Source organism: Oncorhynchus gorbuscha, unplaced genomic scaffold (genome assembly GCF_021184085.1).
Source record: "Oncorhynchus gorbuscha isolate QuinsamMale2020 ecotype Even-year unplaced genomic scaffold, OgorEven_v1.0 Un_scaffold_3031, whole genome shotgun sequence".
In the NCBI taxonomy this organism is placed as follows: Eukaryota; Metazoa; Chordata; class Actinopteri; order Salmoniformes; family Salmonidae; genus Oncorhynchus; species Oncorhynchus gorbuscha.
The window spans coordinates 204-20,596 of NW_025747388.1; the positions used below are offsets into that span (position 1 = coordinate 204).

General features: G+C 42.5%; 1 pseudogene; it reads right to left on the minus strand.

Moving 5' to 3' along the window:
• Positions 1 to 1,701: 1,701 nt before the first annotated feature.
• Positions 1,702 to 13,524, minus strand: LOC124027241 (annotated as a pseudogene).
• Positions 13,525 to 20,393: the final 6,869 nt, after the last annotated feature.

A 20,393-nucleotide genomic window follows, 5' to 3' on the forward strand; every position in this document is an offset into this window, starting at 1 on the left:
GTCAAACAATAGATCAGGACATGTAGAAATGGCAGGGCTGGAAATAGACACAGACACATCCTGATTATGGCTCAGTCTGACCTGAGACACCCAAACAGAATATGCATAACAAAGTCCTGACCTGAGACACCCAAACAGAAGATGCCATAACAAAGTCCTGACCTGAGACACCCAATCAGAAGATGCCATAACAAAGTCCTGACCTGAGACACCCAAACAGAAGATGCCATAACAAAGTCCTGACCTGAGACACCCAATCAGAAATGCCATAACAAAGTCCTGACCTGAGACACCCAAACAGAAGATGCCATAGCAAAGTCCTGTCCTGAGACACCCAACAGAAGATGCCATGAGACACCCAAACAAAGTCCTGTCCTGTCCTGAGACAGCCAATCAGAAGATGCCATAACAAAGTCCTGACCTGTCCTGAGACACCCAACAGAAGATGCCATAACAAAGTCCTGACCTGAGACACCCAAACAGAAAATGGCATAACAAAGTCCTGACCTGAGACACCCAATCAGAAGATACCATAACAAAGTCCTGACCTGAGACACCCAATCAGAAGATACCATAACAAAGTCCTGACCTGAGACACCCAATCAGAAGATACCATAACAAAGTCCTGACCTGAGACACCCAATCAGAAAATACCATAACAAAGTCCTGACCTGAGACACCCAATCAGAAGATGCCATAACAAAGTGGGTCTAGGGTTTCTGGGATAATGGTGTTGATGTGAGACATGACCAGCCTTTCATAGCACTTCATAGCTACAGACGTGAGTGCTACGGGTCGGTAGTCATCTAGGCAGGTTACCTTAGAGTTCTTGGGCACAGGGACTATGGTGGTCTGCTTAAAACATGTTTGTATTACAGACTCAGACAGGGAGAGGTTGAACATGTCAGTGAAGACACTTGCCAGTTGATCAACACATGCTCACAGTACACGTCCTGGTAATCCTTCTGGCTCTGCAGCCTTGTGAATGTTGACCTGTTTAAAGGTCTTACTCACATCGGCCGCGGAGAGCGTGATCACACAGTCTTCCGGAACAGCTGGTTCTCTCATGCATGTTTCAGTGTTCTTTGCCTCGAAGCGAGCATAGAAGTAGTTTAGCTCATCTGGTAGGCTCGTGTCACTGGGCAGCTCTCGGCTGTGCTTCCCTTTGTAGTCTGTAATGGTTTGCAAGCCCTGCCACATCACATGGATCTGGGCCTGTTCCAGAGAAAGCAGTATATTGTTTGCGTCTGACTCGTTAAAGGGAAAAAAGGATTCTGCCAGTCCGTGGTAAGCAGACCTGATGTCCAGAAGTTATTTTTTGGTCATAAGAGACGGTAGCAGCAACATTATGTACAAAATAAGTTTAAAAAAGAAGTTACAAACAATGCAAATAAACTAACAAAAAACACAATCGGTTGGGGGCACATAAAACGTCTGCCTTCTTCTCCAGGGCCATTTATGTATGAGTGTGAGTGTGAGTGTGTGTGTGAGTGTGTGTGTGTGTGTGTGTGTGTCCAGTATTTGTGTATGTGTCCAGTCGTGTGTGTGTGTCAGTTGCGTGTGTGTGTCCTGTGTGTGTTTGTGTGTGTGAGTCCAGTGTGTGTGTACCGTGCGTGTGAGTCCAGTGTGTGTGTGTACAGTGTGCGTGTACCGTGTGTGTGAGTCCAGTGTGTGTGTACAGTGTGTGTGTACAGTGTGTGTGAGTCCAGTGTGTGTGTACAGTGTGTGTGTTCTCACAGGGCGCAAGATTTAGCCAAACTGGTGTGTGTGTTCCTCCATGTATTTAAATGTCATATTGTGATCAAACATAAAACACATGATTAGAGTGAAACATCATGTTGTGTTTGACAATGAGACCACTTGACAAAGGGACACTGAGGAGGTAACATCATAAACCCTAAACCCTGGATAGAGCGGCTCGGTGAATGTGGTGTGGAATGTGTACAGGTGGGTCAGTGTGTCAGAGGAGACTCTGTAGAAGGACAGAGTGCCGGCTGGCCAGTCCAGATACACTCCTACTCTGTGGGAGCTGGAGGACGGGATGTCTATGGTAGTGTGATTATTATTGTGACAGGCCTTGTAACTGTTATCAGAGCAGACCAGACTCCAGGACTTGTCATTGTATCCAATCCCACAGTCAATGCCCCCTCCTCTCCTTTTGATTCCTTTATATGTCACTCCCATAACAGCCCCTCCCCCACTCCTCTCTACCTCCCAGTAACAGCGCCCAGTCAGACCCTCGCTACACAGCACCTGTTCACAGTCCTCAAATCTATCTGGGTGAACAGGATACCGCCGCTCCTGTCTCCTACATGTCACCTTTCTGTTCTCCTCAGACAGAGAGAGGAGTCTGTTTACTGTGTTTGGGTCCAGTGTGAGATCACAGGCATCTGATGGATAAAACCAGACACAATATTAGAAATCATCATCATTCACATTAGAATGTTAATTCACTTTTCACTAATTAATTTAATGTAGATGTGTCTAGGTATCAACAGGAGAAGTTAAGGTAACTTGAGACTTGTTGAATGATCATATGTTATACAGTATGGTAATGTAATAAAACACTTATTCACAAAAATGACACACATACACTCACACCCTGAACACAAACACATTTCTAATGTATCACGAACATGCCACTCACCTACACAGACACACACATTGTCAAAGCAACTCGTTCTAAACTTTGGTGTCCCTGATTTCTGCTTCTGTAGAACTACATATTATATTTAATATGACCAAGTAAGTAATGATGGTGGTCTTTGACTTTGACTTAACTTTAATTCAAGACTTTTCTTAATCATATTCTTCACAGTAGTTAACACTCACATTTTCTAAGGCCAGGTTTCATTCTGTTCTCTCCACCATGTTCCACACTGTAGTGGTAAGCAGAAGAACAGACAGTCATTGAGGGATACACACAACACACACAGTCAGCATATAATTTGGTAAGAATGTTTGTCTTAACAGGCCTGATAACTCAAACATGTCTGATATGAACATTGACATAAACCCTCTACATACTTGAGTTTCTCCAGTCTGCAGTGTGGATCCTCCAGTCTAGCAGAGAGCAGTCTGACTCCTGAGTCTCCTGGTTGATTGTAGCTCAGGTCCAGCTCTCTCAGATGTGAGGGGTTTGACCTCAGAGCTGAGACCAGAGAAGCACAGCCTTCCTCTGTGACTAGACAGCCTGACAGCCTGATAAAGAGATCATCATCATTTCACAAACACACTGTTAAAACTGACCAGACCATTTTAAAAGAAGTATCAGTCAAAAGACAGACAGTGAGGTATCAGATTTAGATTGTATTGAGTATTCAGTCCACACCATACAAAATCAAATCAAAATCAAATCCAAATTTAATTGTCACATGCGCCGAATACAACAAGTGTAGACTTTATTGTTAAATGCTTACTTACAAGCCCTTAACCAACAGTGTAGACCTCACCGTGAAATGCTTTACTGACAAGCCCTTAACCAACAGTGTAGACCTCACAGTGAAATGCTTTACTGACAAGCCCTTAACCAACAGTGTAGACCTCACAGTGAAATGCTTTACTGACAAGCCCTTAACCAACAGTGTAGACCTCACAGTGAAATGCTTTACTGACAAGCCCTTAACCAACAGTGTAGACCTCACAGTGAAATGCTTTACTGACAAGCCCTTAACCAACAGTGTAGACCTCACAGTGAAATGCTTTACTGACAAGCCCTTAACCAACAGTGTAGACCTCACAGTGAAATGCTTTACTGACAAGCCCTTAACCAACAGTGTAGACCTCACAGTGAAATGCTTTACTGACAAGCCCTTAACCAACAGTGTAGACCTCACAGTGAAATGCTTTACTGACAAGCCCTTAACCAACAGTATAGACCTCACAGTGAAATGCTTACTTACAAGCCCTTAACCAACAGTGCAGTTCAAGAAGAGTTAAGAAAATATTTACCAAATAAACTAAAGTAAAAAACAAAATAAAAAACTATAAAAAGTAACACAATAACATAACAATAATGAGGTTATATACAGGGGGTACCAGTACTGAGTCAGAGTGCGGGGTTACAGGTTAGTTGAAGTCATTTTTACATGTAGGTACGGGTGAAGTGACTATGCAAAGATATTTAACAGCGAGTATCAGCAACCAAATGGATGGGGAGCGTGGGGGTCTATGTAATGGTCCGGTGGCCATTTGATGAATTGTTCAGCAGTCTTATGGCTTGGGGGGTAGAAGCTATTAAGGATCCTTTTGGTCCCAGACTTGGCGCTACGGTACCACTTGCCGTGCGGTAGCAGAGAAAACAGTCTATGACGAGGGTGACTTGAGTCTCTGACAATTTTATGGGCTTTCCTCTGACACCGCCTATTATATAGGTCCTGGGTGGCAGGAAGCTTGGCCCCAGTGATGTACTGGGCCATACGCACTACCCTCTATAGAGCCTTGTGGTCAGATGCCGAGCAGTTGCCATAGCAGGCGGTGATGCAACCGGTAAGGATGCTCTCGATGGTGCAGCTGTAGATCTTTTTGATAGGGGGACCCATGCCAAATCTTTTCAGTCTCCTGAGGGGGAAAGTTTGGTAATTTGGTAAAACTGATTTAATTTTGCCTGCATTAAAGTCCCTGGCCACTAGGAGCGCAGCTTCTGGATGAGCATTTTCTTGTTTGCTTATGGCCTGATAGAGTTGGTTGAGTGCGGTCATAGTGCCAGCATCAGTCTGTGGTGGTAAGTAGATGGCTATGAATAATATAGAGGAGAAATCTCTTGGTAGATAGTGTGGTCTACAGCTTATCATAAGGTATTCTACCTCGGGTAAGCAATACCTCGAGACTTCTTTAATATTAGACATCACGCACCAGTTTTATTGACGGAAAGACACACACCCCCACCCCTCGTTTTACCAGACGTAGCTTCTCTGTTCTGCCGGTGCATTAAAAATCCCACCAGCTCGATATTATCCGTGTCGTCGTTCAGCTACGACTCGGTGAAACATTAGATATTACAGTTCTTAATGTCCTGTCGGTAGGATAATCGTAATCGTTGGTCATCAATTTTATTTTCCAATGATTGCATGCTAGCAAGTAGAATGGATGGCAGTGGGATTTTAATCGCTCGCCTACGGATTCTCAGAAGGCAGCTCAATTTGCGTCCTCTTTTCCTCCGTCTTTTCTTCATGCAAATTACGGGGATTTGGGCCTGTTCCCGGGAGAGCAGTATATTCTACTCGTTAAAGGAAAAAGCTTCCTCCAGTTCGTAGTGAGGAATCGCAGTTCTTATGTCCAGAAGTTATTTTTCAGTCATAAGAGACGGTAGCAGCAACATTATGTACAAAATAAGTAAAGTAATATATGTGACAAACAACGCTAAAAAACTAACAAAATAACGCAATTGATTAGGAAGTAAGACGTCAGCCATCCTCTTGGCGCCATCTTTTGACAGTGAAGCTAACATTTAAATGTGGTTCTAAACTATATCATTTTCAATTTTAGATAAAATGTTTCATATAAGGTAACAGAATATTTAATGTCACCTTTTATTTGAGGGTATTTTCATACATATCCGTTTCACCATTTAGAAAAATAAACACACTTTATGTATCTAGTCCCCCTATATGAAAAAGTAAAAGTATTCTGACCAATTCACTTATTGTGTATTAAAATTGTCAAAAAGTTTAGTGCAATGAATACATCAAGCTTGTGACTTCCATGATTAAGAAAAATCATGAGTTAGTCATTAATAATAACGAGTGAGAGAATTACAGAGGCTACAACAAAACATACTAACCTCTCACCATTAACCTCTAATTAAAGGTGCCATTCTAACCTCTCACCATTAACCTCTAATTAAAGGTGACATTCTAACCTCTCACCATTAACCTCTAATTAAAGGTGACATTCTAACCTCTCACCATTAACCTCTAATTAAAGGTGACATTCTAACCTCTCACCATTAACCTCTAATTAAAGGTGACATTCTAACCTCTCACCATTAACCTCTAATTAAAGGTGACATTCTAACCTCTCACCTAATATGAATCATTTGATCTCTAGAAAATTAAAGGTGACATTTAAAACCATTAACCTCTAATTAACATATGATGTGGACTATGTGTCTGTAAACACACATTTGATCTCTAACCAAATTTAAAACTCACTTGTCTGGTAACACATGTGATGTGGACTATGCGTGTCTGGTAAACACATGTGATGTGGACTATGCGTGTCTGGTAAACACATGTGATGTGGACTATGCGTGTCTGGTAAACACATGTGATGTGGACTATGCGTGTCTGGTAAAACAGATGTGGACTATGCGTGTCTGGTAAACAATGTGATGTGGACTATGCCTTAACACATGTGATGTGGACTATGCGTGTCTGGTAAACACATGTGATGTGGACTATGCGTGTCTGGTACGTGTCTGGTAAACACATGTGATGTGGACTATAAACACATGTGATGTGGACTATGCGTGTCTGGTAAACACATGTGATGTGGACTATGCGTGTCTGGTAAACACATGTGATGTGGACTATGCGTGTCTGGTAAACACATGTGATGTGGACTATGCGTGTCTGGTAAACACATATGAATGTGTCTGGTATGATGTGGACTATGCTGGTAAACACATATGATGTGGACTATGCGTGTCTGGTAAACACATGTGATGTGGACTATGCGTGTCTGGTAAACACATATGATGTGGACTATGCGTGTCTGGTAAACACATGTGATGTGGACTATGCGTGTCTGGTAAACACATGTGATGTGGACTATGCGTGTCTGGTAAACACATGTGATGTGGACTATGCGTGTCTGGTAAACACATGTGATGTGGACTATGCGTGTCTGGTAAACACATGTGATGTGGACTATGCGTGTCTGGTAAACACATGTGATGTGGACTATGCGTGTCTGGTAAACACATGTGATGTGGACTATGCGTGTCTGGTAAACACATGTGATGTGGACTATGCGTGTCTGGTAAACACATGTGATGTGGACTATGCGTGTCTGGTAAACACATGTGATGTGGACTATGCGTGTCTGGTAAACACATGTGATGTGGACTATGCGTGTCTGGTAAACACATGTGATGTGGACTATGCGTGTCTGGTAAACACATGTGATGTGGACTATGCGTGTCTGGTAAACACTGATGTGGACTATGCGTGTCTGGTAAACACATATGATGTGGACTATGCGTGTCTGGTAAACACATATGAACTACATGTGATGTGGACTATGCGTGTCTGGTAAACACATGTGATGTGGACTATGCGTGTCTGGTAAACACATGTGATGTGGACTATGCGTGTCTGGTAAACACATGTGATGTGGACTATGCGTGTCTGGTAAACACATGTGATGTGATGTGGACTACTGCGTGTCTGGTAAACACATGTGATGATGTCTGGACTATGTGGTGCGTGTCTGGTAAACACATGATGGACTATGCGTGTCTGGTAAACACATATGATGTGGACTATGCGTGTCTGGTAAACACATAAACACATGATGTGGACTATGCGTGTCTGGTAAACACTATGGACTATGCGTGTCTGGTAAACACATATGATGTGGACTATGTGTCTGGTAAACACATGTGATGTGGACTATGCGTGTCTGGTAAACACATATGATGTGGACTATGCGTGTCTGGTAAACACATATGATGTGGACTATGCGTGTCTGGTAAACACATATGATGTGGACTATGCGTGTCTGGTAAACACATATGATGTGGACTATGCGTGTCTGTCTGGTAAACACATATGATGTGGACTATGCGTGTCTGGTAAACACATATGATGTGGACTATGCGTGTCTGGTAAACACATATGATGTGGACTATGCGTGTCTGGTAAACACATATGATGTGGACTATGCGTGTCTGGTAAACACATATGATGTGGACTATGCGTGTCTGGTAAACACATATGATGTGGACTATGCGTGTCTGGTAAACACATATGATGTGGACTATGCGTGTCTGGTAAACACATATGATGTGGACTATGCGTGTCTGGTAAACACATATGATGCTGGTGGCCACGTGTCTGGTAAACACATATGATGTGGACTATGCGTGTCTGGTAAACACATATGATGTGGACTATGCGTGTCTGGTAAACACATATGATGTGGACTATGCGTGTCTGGTAAACACATATGATGTGGACTATGCGTGTCTGGTAAACACATATGATGTGGACTATGCGTGTCTGGTAAACACATATGATGTGGACTATGCGTGTCTGGTAAACACATATGATGTGGACTATGCGTGTCTGGTAAACACATATGATGTGGACTATGTGTGTCTGGTAAACACATATGATGTGGACTATGTGTCTGGTAAACACATATGATGTGGACTATGTGTGTCTGGTAAACACATATGATGTGGACTATGTGTGTCTGGTACTGGTAACACACATATGATGTGGACTATGTGTGTGGTACACACATATGATGTGGACTATCTGGTACACACATATGTGTCTGGTACACACATATGATGTAGACTATGTGTGTCTGGTACACACATATGATGTAGACTATGTGTGTCTGGTACACACATATGATGTAGACTATGTGTCTGGTACACACATATGATGTAGACTATGTGTCTCATATGGTAGACTATGTGTCTGGTACACACATATGATGTAGACTATGTGTCTGGTACACACATATGATGTAGACTATGTGTCTGGTACACACATATGATGTAGACTACTATGTGTCTGGTAGACTATGTGTCACATATGATGTGGACTATGTGCCTGGTAAACACATATGATGTGGACTATGTAATTAACTAGAAAGTCGGGGCACTACGAAATAATATTTACAAAGCAGTTATCTTCCGAATAAACTCTTAAAGACCTAGTAATATTTTACATCAATAGCAGTCAATATTAATTGGCACCTTATTTCAGTCTCATCTGAAAGTTATAAATTCTTGGTTATCTTCACAAACCCTGGCTAACAAGTTGAATCAGCAATTCAAAATTGGGTTTAATTATTTATTTACTAAATACCTAAGTAATCACACAGACATACACAGAATGAATCATACCTTGATTACAAATTATGTCATAAAGGAAAACGTCCCTAGCGGACGGAACACAAAAGAAAAGGGGCTGGGTTTGAGTGAAAGAGCGGGAAGACTGAGGAACAAAGGGAGAACCGATGTCTCTATTGTAAATATGGTATCTTATGCATTCTAAATTACCGCCCATTTGGAAAAGGAAAATGCAATAAATATTTACTCTGAGCTGCGCTTCGGTAATTTGGTGGTAGATGGAAGGCCGTGTTGCTCAACCGAGTTCTATTGAAGAATGTCTCTGCTTGTAAATTGGATACGTTGTAGTAATGTCGTTGTGTGGTAGACTGGATACTCTGTCTGTTCTTTCCTAGCCCACTTTTGCAGCTGCTGTTGCTAACTCAACGGCTAGGAGGTATCACTGAACCCTTCTGACATCGGACCGTCATCCTAATGTACCCGGAACAGGAAGTTACATTTTCGTCAAGACTTTATAAAGTGGAGGGAGAAGGGTGTGTTTTCATAGTTTACAGCCCATGTCTCTTCACAGGGGCGGGTCACTGATTGAGCAGAGCCCTAACCTTATGAAAACCCAAATCTCTCATTTGGAAGCTAAAATTACATGTAATCTTTTCACCAATAATTTTATATTCAAACATTTAAATTGAACAACAATTCCATGTGAATCCGATAACTACAATGCTCAGACTAGAGTTTATGTCATCCTATCATTGATGAGAATGTCTCGGATGACAACCGAACTGACATCATATTCATTAAGTACCCACGCATATGTTCAACTGGTCGGATTACCAGAATATGGTTAATTTCCTCCCACCTTCTGATGTTCCCAGAAACTCTATGTTAACCAAGGGGTTTTTAAATGTCACATCAGTAGGGTAGAGAGAGGAAAAGGGGGGAGGTATTTATGACTGTCATAAACCTACCCCCAGCCCAACGTCATGACAACAGGAATACTGACCTCAGAGTCTCCAGTTTACAGTGGGGATTCCCCAGTCCGTCAGAGAGCAGCTTCACTCCTGAATCCTTCAGGTCATTGTTACTCAGATCCAGCTCTCTCAGGTGTGAGGGTTTGACTTCAGAGCAGAGGCCAGAGAAGCACAGCCTTTTCCGTGACTCCACAGCCTGACAGCCTGACAAAGAGATCATCATGATTTTACAAACACACTGTTCATTTAACACCAGGATTGTAGAAGGACAATTGCAGATGTATTTAGTTCATTCTTTCAAACAACATATACAGTAGATTCATCTTCCGTCTCCTAGAATTGTATGGTTATTTTATTATACTAATGTGAACAGCAATGTACTGATTCAATATGTTATTCAATAATACAGATTATTCTCTAAACTGAATATTTCATCCTGCTGATTAGTTCTTAAATATCATTGTATTTACTCACAGAGCAGCTCTGGAGGCGTTGACCACTGGCAGCAGCCTCAGAAGACCTTCCTCTGATCTGGAGTATTTCTTCAGGTCAAACACATCCAGCTCCTTTTCTGAAGTCAGCATCACAAAGACCAGAGCTGACCACTGTGAAGGTGAGAGTTTTGCTTCTGAGACACTTCCTGAGCTCAGGTAGTTTTGGATCTCCTCCACTAGAGAATGGTCATTCAGTTCATTCAGACAGTGGAACAGATTGATGCACCTCTCTGGAGAGGGATTCTCCCTGATCTTCTCCTTGATGTACTTGACTGTTTTTTCATGGCTCTGTGAGCTGCTTCTTGTCTTTGTCAGTAGACCTCGTAAGTGCTTCTGATTGGACTCCAGTGAGAGGCCCAGAAGGAAGCGGAGGAAAAGGTCCAGGTTTCCCGTCTCACTTTGTAAGGCTTCATCCACAGCACTCTTGTAGACGGTGACTTTAATTTTCTGTCTGATCCTCACATAAAAGTTCCTGGATGTTGATTGAGGTTCGGCCATTAGATTCTCATTGTTGTTGCTGAATGAGAGGAACACATATACAGCAGCCAGAAACTCCTGAATGCTCAGATGCACGAAGCAGTACACCTTGTCCTGGTACAGCCCACATTCCTCTTTAAAGATCTGTGTGCACAATCCTGAGTACACTGAGGCTTCATTGACATCAATGCCAGCCTCTTTCAGGTCTTCTTCATAGAAAATCAGATTGCCCTTCACAAGCTGTTGAAAAGCCAGTTTTCCCAGTGACAGAATTCTCTCTTTATTCCAGTGTGGACCTGTCTCTTCTTTCTCAAGATACTTTTCATTCTTCTTTATGGTATGAAACACCACAAGGTGTGTGTACATCTCAGTCAGAGTACTGGGCATCTCTTCTCTCTTATGTTTCAGCATGTGTTCAAGGACTGTTGCAGAAATCCAACAGAAGACTGGAATGTGGCACATGATGTGGAGGCTCCTTGATGTCTTTATGTGTGAGATGATTCTGCTGGCCAGGTCCTCATCACTGAATCTCTTCCTGAAGTACTCCTCCTTCTGTGGGTCATTGAACCCTCGTATCTCTGTCACCTGGTCAACACACTCAGGGGGGATCTGATTGGCTGCTGCAGGTCGGGTAGTTATCCAGATGAGAGCAGAGGGAAGCAGGTTTCCCTTGATGAGATTTGTCAGCAGAACATCCACTGAGGTTGACTTGGTGACGTCACAACAGATCTTGTTGTTCTGGAAGTCTAGGGGCAGTCGGCACTCATCCAGACCATCAAAGATGAACAGAACTTTGTACCTGTCATAGTTGGAGATTCTTGATTGTTTGGTTTCCATTGAGAAGTGGTTGAGAAGTTCAATCAAAGTGTGTTTTTTCTCTTTCATCAAATTCAGCTCCCGAAAAGGGAATGAAAAAACAAATTGGACATCCTGATTTGCTTTTCCTTCAGCCCAGTCCAGAATGAACTTCTGCACAGAGACTGTTTTTCCAATGCCAGCGACTCCTTTGTCAACACAGTTCTGATAAGTTTGTTTTGTCCAGTTAAGGGTTTGAAGATTTCATTACATTTGATTGCAGTCTCTGGTCTTGCTTGTTTCCTGGTTGTTGTCTCAATCTGTCTCAGCTCATGTTCATTATTGACCTCTCCTGTTCCACCCTCTGTGATGTAGAGCTCTGTGTAGATCTTATTGAGAAGTGTTGGGTTTCCTTGTTTAGCGAACCCCTCAAATACACATTGAAACTTCTTCTCTAGATTAGATTTGAGTTCACGTTGGCAAATCACAGCAAGTTCATCTGAATGAAGAAATAACACAGAGGATATTAATATTACATCTGATTTAATGCCTACAGTATTGTTAGATTGTGCTAGAATGTTTACATTGTAATAATGTATTATCTTACTGTAACTGTCTGTATAAATGTGTAAATGTTTTCATTATACATTACACACCGGTGTGACTGATTTATATCATTATTGGTATTATTGATGGTATTATTAATTATCTCTTGTCTAAATTAATCACCACAACACATCCCTGCTGGTACTGTACTTGATGTGGTCACTAGGTGTTGTGTTAAGTCTGGTACAATGTCATTGTGTTACACAGCTATTTTAGCTGTACTTTAGTTTCAGCTTTTAAATGTTAGTTATAAAACAGCATTCAACATGAGGTAGACAGCTCTTACTTTTCTCCAGTGTGTCAGCAAGCTCCTTCTGGTTCATTTTCCTCAGGACATGCAGTGTGATCTTCAGAGCTCCCTCTCTGGCACTGCTCTCCTGCTTCTCATCTTCAGTGTCCACCACTTCCTGCTTCTGACTCTCAAAGCCTTCTGGGAGTTCTGGACTAAGAATCCTCTTGAACATCTTCAGCTCGTTCTTTACAAATGTGATAATATTCTCTTCAAGCAACTGAAATAAATAAAGTAAATAAGTTAAGCAAGATAAATGCTTTCTCATGAACACATTAATGAATGATTGACAGATCAACTTTACTTGAGGTAAATAAAAACAAATGTACATAACAGGACCACATACACTGAATATGGAGGCCAGGTCTGTTTGATGACTCTGGGAAGACTGACCACTGAGAATCTCTGACTCTGATCTCTCCTCTTGGTTTCTGTGGACAAAACATCCAAGGAGTGCACACACACACACACACACACACACACACACACACACACACACACACACACACACACACACACACACACACACACACACACACACACACACACACACACACACACACACACACACACACACACAGGGAGGGAATGTTGTGTTTGTTTAATATTGTTTCAGGACTTTGAAAATGGAAATAAGGATTTGCCTATGGATTATTAAAACAACAAAAATACATTGAAAAATGGGAGAGGAGAAATGACTAGAGACAGTTTTGTTTAACTCACAGACCATGACCCATGAGTACCTCTTACCTTTGACCAGTAGAAAAGTCTGCCTCTCTGAACAATATAGGTGTACCCATAGACCGCTCACTCTTCATGGACACACCGATGGGTACAAGGGAGGCTGGTCTCTCCTGCTTGATTGGACTTCAACACAACAGAGACAAACATTACATCTCTCATCTACTCTGAGCTCAGATGGAGAAACATACTGTAAGAAGAGTTTCATTCCAAAACGCTATATATCCGTTTTCAGAAATGTTGGTACATTGGCTTTGATGGTTTAAAGGACTCTGAACAACAGTGTCCTGATGAGAGAGCACATGTTCTAATCCAGGTGAAATTGTGCTCATTGTCATGGATTTATCCAAATAAATGTCACTAGAAAACAGCTAAAACAAATGGAACTGCAGCTACTTTGCTGTTATTCTGGCTGCACTCTTTGACGTGACTGTAAGTTATCTGTAGTTGTCTAGCTAGAAAGGGCAAGAGATAAGAACGTTACCACCCAGTTTGGCAATGGATCATTTAGAACAAACGACCGGGTCTCATCCATAGATACAGAACAAAAATAATTAACTACTGGGTCTCATCCATAGATACAGAACAAAAATAATTAACTACTGGGTCTCATCCATAGATACAGAACAAAAAGACTGGGTCTCATCCATAGATACAGAACAAAAAGACTGGGTCTCATCCATAGATACAGAACAAAAAGACTGGGTCTCATCCATAGATACAGAACAAAAAGACTGGGTCTCATCCATAGATACAAAAAGACTGGGTCTCATCCATAGATACAGAACAAAAAGACTTAACTACTGGGTCTCATCCATAGATACATCCATAGAACCAATAAAAGTAACCATGAGCAATCATTTCTGATGAAAACAAATGTGATTGGGATCTCAGCATAGATACAGAAATAAACTCTTCCATAGATGAACAAACTTGTCATCTCATCCTTTTAGCTGTGGTGTCATGAACAAAAAGAGAGTCTCATTTTAGATACAGAGCCCCCTCTTTCTCATCCATAGATACAGAACAAAAGGCACTGGGTCTCATCCCAGAACAAAAAGACTTTCTCCCCAGAGAGTCTCATTTAGATAGATCCAGCATGTTGGTTGTAGAACAAAAAGACTGGGTCTCATCCATAGCCCCCCTACAGAACAAAAAGACTTAACTACTCTCCCCAGAGATACATTTTAACCTGGGTGACAACTAAACAGAGATCCAGCATGTTGGTTGTGATTCATCCACAGTGACAACTAAACAGAGATCCAGCATGTTGGTTGTGATTAACACAGAACTAAAAAGACAACTAAACAGAGATACAGCATGTTGGTTGTGATTAACACAGTGACAACTAAACAGAGATCCAGCATGTTGGTTGTGATTAACACAGTGACAACTAAACAGAGATCCAGCATGTTGGTTGTGATTAACACAGTGACAACTAAACAGAGATCCAGCATGTTGGTTGTGATTAACACAGTGACAACTAAACAGAGATTCAGCATGTTGGTTGTGATTAACACAGTGACAACTAAACAGAGATCCAGCATGTTGGTTGTGATTAACACAGTGACAACTAAACAGAGATCCAGCATGAACGTGGTACCTTCAGGCGTTTGGAAATTGCTCCCAAGGATGAAACAGACTTGTGGAGGTCTCACAATTTTTTTTTCTGAGGTTTTGGCTGATTTCTTTTGATTTTCCCATGATGTCAAGCAAAGATGCACTGAGTTTGAAGGTAGGCCTTGAAATACATCCACAGATACACCTCCAATTGACTCAAATAATGTGATTTAGCCTATCAGAAGCTTCTAAAGCCATGACATAATTTTCTGGAATTTTCCAAGCTGTTTAAAGGCACAGTCAACTTAGTGTATGTAAATTTCTGACCCACTGGAATTGTGATACAGTGAATTATAAGTGAAATAATCTGTCAGTAAACAATTGTTGGTGAAATGACTTGTGTCACAAAGTAGAAGTCTCTAACCGACTTGTCAAAACTATAGTTTGTTAACAAGACATTTGTGGAGTGGTTGGAAAACTAGTTTTAATGGCTCCAACCTAAGTGTATGTAAACTTCTGACTTCAACTGTATAATAGTGGTTTGTTAGTGCTATTTCATATAACAATATAGGCCTTCCAGTGTCAGGACAGAGCAGGTAGCCTAGACCTGATATTTTTCACATTTCCAACAGAGACCATCAGGTTGTCAGCATGATAAGAGATCATATATCAAACCTACATCTGACTATTGAAAGTCTGACTAAACAGAGACCTAACATTTATAATATAATATAGTTCTATATAGCCTAGACTTACCAGTCTGTTCGTCTTTCCTTCAAATCAACACATTTATCCAGCATGTTCTTGCAGAGAAATGTGTCCCACAGTTTCAACAGCCATTTTGAAAGTGTGTTAGGTCACTAAACCTACTTTTAATTTCAGTGACAACTAAATATGAAGAAACAGAGATCCAGCATGTTGGTTGTGATTTCTTGACAGAAGAAGTAGACTCTCTCATATGAGTGAAACTGGTGCAGGCCAGCCTGTTTTCTTGCAGAAGAAGTAGACTCTCAGAGATCCAGCAGGAAACTGGTGCGGCCGCCTGTTTTCTTGCAGAAGAAGTAGACTCTCAAGGGAACTCATTCAACCAGCCTAAACAACAGTAAATATAACATGTCAAATGGTCCAAAGAGAATCCTGAGTTTAATGAAGCCATGTGCATTAAAGACAGATATACTGCTACACATTAGGATCTTCATTTCAGTCAGTTTGCTGCAGCAGGAAAATAATCCTGAAGCAACAGGACATTTGAATTATTATGTGGATTATAATTAATGGACATTTTTCAAAAGTGGAAATTACAAACTTCAGAAGCCTTTTTAACCTTCAAATATCAAATCAAATTGTATTTGTCACATGCTGAATACAACAGGTGTAGGTAGACCTTACAGTGAAATGCTGAATACAACAGGTGTAGGTAGACCTTACAGTGAAATGCTGGAAAACTAGTTTTTCCAACCTAAGTGTATGTAAACCTGAACCAACAATGCAGTTTTAAGAAATACAAAAAATGTAGTCAGTTAGCAGAAAAACAAATTATTGAAGCATGCAGCAGTAAATGAAACAATAGCTAGGGTTATATACAGGGTGTACCAGTACAGAGTCAATGTCAAAGGCAACACATTTACACTTCTTGCAGGTACCAGTACAGAGTCAATGAAAGTGGAGGCTATATACAGGGGGTAACGGTTCAGAGTCGATGTGGAGGCTATATACAGGGTGTACCAGTACAGAGTCAATGTGGAGGCTATATACAGGGGGAACTCAGAGTCGATGTGGAGGCTAAACAGGGGGTACCAGTACAGAGTCAAATGTGGAGGCTATATACAGGGGGAACCAGTACAGAGTCAATGTGGAGGCTATATACATGGGGTATTTCAGTCAGAGTCAATGTGGAGGCTATATACAGGGGGTAACGGTTCAGAGTTATTATGTGGAGGCTTAATGGACATTTTTCACAAGTGGAAATTACAAACTTCATGTGAAGCCTTTTACCTTCGGTCAAATTGTCAGAGTCAATGTGGAGGCTATATACAGGGGGTAACGGTTCAGAGTCGATGTGGAGGCTATATACAGGGGTACCGGTTCAGAGTCAATGTGAAAGGCTATACAACAGGTGGGTAGACCGGTTCAGAGTCAATGCTGGAGGCTATATACAGGGGGTACCAGTGAAACAGAGTCAAGGTGTGGAGGCTTTATACAGGAAATGCTGAATACAACAGGTGTACAGGTCAGATGTGGAGGCTTTATACAGGACCTAACCAACAATACAGAGTCAATGTGGAGGCTAAAAACAAATTATTGAAGACAGAGTCAATGTGGAGGCTTTATACAGGGGTACTGGTACAGAGTCAATGTGGAGGCTTTATACAGGGTGTACCAGTACAGAGTCAATGTGGAGGCTATATACAGGGGTACCAGTACAGAGTCAATGTGGAGGTTATATACAGGGGGTACTGGTTCAGAGTCAATGTGGAGGCTATATACAGGGTGTACCGGTACAGAGTCAATGTGGAGGCTATATACAGGGTGTACCAGTACAGAGTCAATGTGGAGGCTTATACAGGGGGTAACGGTTCAGAGTCAATGTGGAGGCTATATACAGGGGGTAACGGTTCAGAGTCAATGTGGAGGCTATATACAGGGGTACCAGTACAGAGTCAATGTGGAGGCTATATACAGGGGGTACCAGTACAGAGTCAATGTGGAGGCTATATACAGGGGTACCGGTACAGAGTCAATGTGGAGGCTATATACAGGGGGTACCAGTACAGAGTCAATGTGGAGGCTATATACAGGGGGTACCGGTTCAGAGTCAATGTGGAGGCTATATACAGGGGGTACCGGTTCAGAGTCAATGTGGAGGCTATATACAGGGGGTACCAGTACAGAGTCAATGTGGAGGCTTTATACAGGGTGTACCAGTACAGAGTCAATGTGGAGGCTTTATACAGGATGTACCAGTACAGAGTCAATGTGGAGGCTATATACAGGGTGTACCGGTACAGAGTCAATGTGGAGGCTTTATACAGGGGTACTGGTTCAGAGTCAATGTGGAGGCTTTATACAGGGGTACCGGTTCAGAGTCAATGTGGAGGCTATATACAGGGGTACCAGTACAGAGTCAATGTGGAGGCTATATACAGGGGGTACCGGTACAGAGTCAATGTGGAGGCTTTATACAGGGGGTACTGGTTCAGAGTCGATGTGGAGGCTATATACAGGGGGTACTGGTTCAGAGTCAATGTGGAGGCTATATACAGGGGGTACCGGTTCAGAGTCAATGTGGAGGTTATATACAGGGGGTACTGGTTCAGAGTCGATGTGGAGGCTATATACAGGGGGTAACGGTTCAGAGTCAATGTGGAGGCTATATACAGGGGGTAACGGTTCAGAGTCAATGTGGAGGCTATATACAGGGTGTACCGGTTCAGAGTCAATGTGGAGGCTATATACAGGGGGTAACGGTTCAGAGTCAATGTGGAGGCTATATACAGGGGTACCAGTACAGAGTCAATGTGGAGGCTATATACAGGGGGTACGGTTCAGAGTCAATGTGGAGGCTATATACAGGGGTAACTGGTTCAGAGTCAATGTGGAGGCTATATACAGGGTGTACCAGTACAGAGTCAATGTGGAGGCTATATACAGGGGGTAATGGTTCAGAGTCGATGTGGAGGCTATATACAGGGGGTAACGGTTCAGAGTCAATGTGGAGGCTATATACAGGGGGTACCAGTACAGAGTCAATGTGGAGGCTATATACAGGGGTACAGGTACAGAGTCAATGTGGAGGCTATATACAGGGGGTACCAGGTACAGAGTCAATGTGGAGGCTATATACAGGGGGTACCGGTACAGAGTCAATGTGGAGGCTTATATACAGGGGGTACTGGTACAGAGTCAATGTGGAGGCTATATACAGGGGGTACAGGTACAGAGTCAATGTGGAGGCTATATACAGGGGGTACGGTACAGAGTCAATGTGGAGGCTATATACAGGGGTACCGGTACAGAGTCAATGTGGAGGCTATATACAGGGTGTACCAGGTACAGAGTCAATGTGGAGGCTATATACAGGGTGTACTGGTTCAGAGTCAATGTGGAGGCTATATACAGGGGGTTCGGTACAGAGTCAATGTGGAGGTTATATACAGGGGGTACTGGTTCAGAGTCAATGTGGAGAATATATACAGGGGGTACCAGTACAGAGTCAATGTGGAGGTTATATACAGGGGGTACCAGTACAGAGTCAATGTGGAGGCTATATACAGGGGGTACCAGTACAGAGTCAATGTGGAGGCTATATACAGGGGGTACCAGTACAGAGTCAATGTGGAGGCTTTATACAGGGTGTACCAGTACAGAGTCAATGTGGAGGCTATATACAGGGTGTACCAGTACAGAGTCAATGTGGAGGCTATATACAGGGTGTACCAGTACAGAGTCAATGTGGAGGCTTTATACAGGGTGTACCAGTACAGAGTCAATGTGGAGGCTTTATACAGGGTGTACCAGTACAGAGTCAATGTGGAGGCTATATACAGGGGGTACCGGTTCAGAGTCAATGTGGAGGCTATATACAGGGGGTACCGGTACAGAGTCAATGTGGAGGCTATATACAGGGGGTACTGGTTCAGAGTCAATGTGGAGGCTATATACAGGGGTACCAGTACAGAGTCAATGTGGAGGCTATATACAGGGGTACCAGTACAGAGTCAATGTGGAGGCTATATACAGGGGGTACAGGTACAGAGTCAATGTGGAGGCTATATACAGGGGGTACTGGTTCAGAGTCGATGTGGAGGCTATATACAGGGGGTACTGGTACAGAGTCAATGTGGAGGCTATATACAGGGGGTACTGGTTCAGAGTCAATGTGGAGGCTATATACAGGGGGTACCAGTACAGAGTCAATGTGGAGGCTATATACAGGGGGTACTGGTACAGAGTCAATGTGGAGGCTATATACAGGGTGTACTGGTTCAGAGTCAATGTGGAGGCTATATACAGGGGTACCAGTACAGAGTCAATGTGGAGGCTATATACAGGGGTACAGGTTCAGAGTCAATGTGGAGGCTATATACAGGGGTACCTGGTACAGAGTCAATGTGGAGGCTATATACAGGGGTACTGGTTCAGAGTCAATGTGGAGGCTATATACAGGGGTACTGGTCTCCAGAGTCGATGTGGAGGCTATATACCGGGGTACTGGTACAGAGTCAATGTGGAGGCTATATACAGGGGTACTGGACAGAGTCAATGTGGAGGCTATATACAGGGGGTGGTACAGAGTCAATGTGGAGGCTATATACAGGGGTACTGGTACAGAGTCAATGTGGAGGCTATATACAGGGGTACTGGTACAGAGTCAATGTGGAGGCTATATACAGGGGGTACAGGTACAGAGTCAATTTGGAGGCTATATACAG